The 2,693-nt window shown below is 46.5% G+C and overlaps 1 pseudogene; it reads right to left on the reverse strand.

Annotated features, from left to right (window-relative positions):
- Positions 1 to 229: 229 nt before the first annotated feature.
- LOC123826752 lies at positions 230 to 1,110 on the reverse strand (annotated as a pseudogene).
- Between the last annotated feature and the right edge of the window lie 1,583 nt (positions 1,111 to 2,693).

The following is a 2,693-nucleotide window of genomic DNA, read 5'->3' on the forward strand; positions in this document are numbered from 1 at the left end:
AGTTCTCATTGTATCCACAGGGTCTACCAAAGGGAAAGCTCACACATTCTCTGCAGCTGAGTCACAGGCCTCTGGGATATATATCCAGCACTTGGTATACTCGGCATATTTGGCTTGTCAGGGAAGGGCAGTTGGTTGAGGGCACATTCCCTTTTCACTCTGGGCTGTGTGACTTTGTACTGCTTTCTCAATCAGCAACACGATAGATATCAGAACAAATGGTGGATCTTTATAGTGATGCAGGTAAGAGTTTGTTAACTGCCTTTTGGAAGTCGGCGTAAGTACTGTTGATGGGTTCAGTGTGGGTTGTTTCCTTACTGTTCTAGTTAAGCAGCCACAGCAAAAACCAGAAGGCATGAATGAGGGATCTGTTTTAGGTATTCAGTTATGGGAGTGGCTATACTCAAGGTTTGGCTTAACCATTTGGTGGCAAATTGCAGTGTTCCATTCGGAGTGACATGATCTCTAGAAAAGCTGGGACTTGTCAGGGGCTTTTGAGGTGGGGCTTCCACAAGAAGCCAGAGGTGGCCATTCAGGAACTGGTTCCAATTTGGGTACACAGTGGGAGCAATGGGAGAGTCTTAGACCTATCTCTTGAAGTACATGGACCAGTGTGCCTGGATCTAAAAGTTTAGCATGATGTAACCATGAATTAGGATTTAAAGGTTTCCAAGTTGTTGAATATTTTATATTTTTAATATTTTTTTTGGTTTCATTTATTTATTTTTAGAGGGAGGGAGGGAGGGAAAGGGAAAAACAGAGGGAGAGAAACATCAATATGTGGTTGCCTCTTGTGCACCCCCTACTGGGGATCTGGCCCACAACCCAGACATGTGCCCTGACTGGGAATCAAACCAGTGACTCTTTGGTTCACAGGCTGGCACTCAGCCCACTGAGCCACAGCAGCCAGGGCCAAGTTGTTGAGTATTTTAAAAGGCACTTAACCTGCCAGCTAAGACTCTCAAGAGGTGTTAGTTTGGGCACCACCAGGTCCTGTTCTTCAGAGGAATCATACTCTTTCCTGGAACTCTCATTTAGGTAGTTAGCACTTTATTCTTCCTCACTTTCTGATTCTGATAAACAGTCAGGAGAGGGATTTCTGGGTCCCATTAGAATAGAGCAGGAGAAAGAACCAGAATAAGGTAACAAGTTAAGCCTGCAAAGCACTAACACTGGCAAACACAAACAAAAGCTGAAAAATCCATTCAACAAGATTAACTTGCCTGTTTCTGAGTCCACCACACACACCTTTTGCCTCTGGCTTGCACCATTGTGCAGTTCTTCCAGATCATGTTGTATATTCTTCACTTACAAAGAAGATATCTCAGTTCTCAGGGTCAGTTCAGTGTGTAAAATTGTTCGTCGATTACCAGTGGCACAGGTCAGAGTCTCTCCTTTAAATCCTGGCTACCCAAGAAGAGAAAGGGTCCTCATCCAGGCAAGCTGATTTTCTTACCGTGGTCTCAACTGGTTATGATATTGTGAGGAGACACTTGTGTCCTCTGTTTTGTTGCCAGGGTATCATATCTACTTGGTAATGAAAAGAAACTCAGTGGCTTGCCTTCAGAGTCTGCTGATGCAGCAAATTATGTGGTGGGTGGGATGAGCTGTCAAGACCATCTGGTGCACATGGACCCGATGTTTTCCACAGGTGGTGCAAATGCCCTTGGGAACTGGTGACGTAGCTGTTGGACTATCTGGAGAGGTAGCCTTAACCTGCAAATCAGAAGACCATGGAGGATCTTTTTTCTTCCTCGCATCACACCTTGCTGCTTGACCAGACTAGGCCTACACTACTCTGTCCCCAACAGTCTCACTGCCACTCTGCTCACCCTCTCAGCTGGGACCACTTCTGGGCAAGCCAACCACCTTAAACTTTTTTTTTATGGCTTAAGAAGTAGGGGCAGTGAGGAGTTCTTTGGGAGAGTCCATAAACTGACTCTTGGGACAGACAAAGAAGAAGCCAGTCAGTAAACAGGGTTATAGAAAAAGGCAATTAGAGGCAGCAATTTAAGGACTGGCCTCTGGGTAGACTGAACAGGTCTACGCCCAGAGCCCCAGAGGCTCATGGCTCTCTTTTTGAGCCTTGTATGGTTGGATTCAGCTTTATACAACAGAAGTCGCTCTAGTGAATTTCAGCAGAAATATTACCAGATGTTAAGTGGCTACAAAAATTATTTGAGGGCTGGAAGAACTGGTTCTGGATGAGTTTCCAAGAATAATCTCAGCCGTGACAGCCTGAAGTCATACAAACCTAAGCTGTAACATCTACCTGCAGGCCCAGTCTAATCCAGACCCCGAGCCAATCATGGCAGAGGCAGGAGGTGGAAGAGCTCCAGCACCATCATTCAGGAGGGTTCAGAAGGAAAACTGGTGTATGAACCACCATGGATTCACTCCTTTTCTCATGCACTGAACCACATGTCTTGATGCGCAGCAGGCACGGGTGTGCCCTGCATAGTGACATAATGGCAAGCACTCTGAAAGAGGAGTCAGACTGCCTCAGATGCAGAAGTAATGGAAGAGCGTCTCAGGTGAGAGAACAGCGCGTGCAGCAGCCCTGAGGCTGAAATGGAAGTAACCAGAGGCAGTGTGGCTGGGGAATGGGTAAGGGTTGGACAAGCTGGGCCATGAGGGCCCCATCATGGACTTTTGCTTTCCTCTGAGGGAAAAGGGAAGCCATTGCAAAGGGT

This window comes from Phyllostomus hastatus, unplaced genomic scaffold (genome assembly GCF_019186645.2).
Source record: "Phyllostomus hastatus isolate PE091 unplaced genomic scaffold, TTU_PhHast_1.1 phas_contig_86, whole genome shotgun sequence".
Classification (NCBI taxonomy): domain Eukaryota; kingdom Metazoa; phylum Chordata; class Mammalia; order Chiroptera; family Phyllostomidae; genus Phyllostomus; species Phyllostomus hastatus.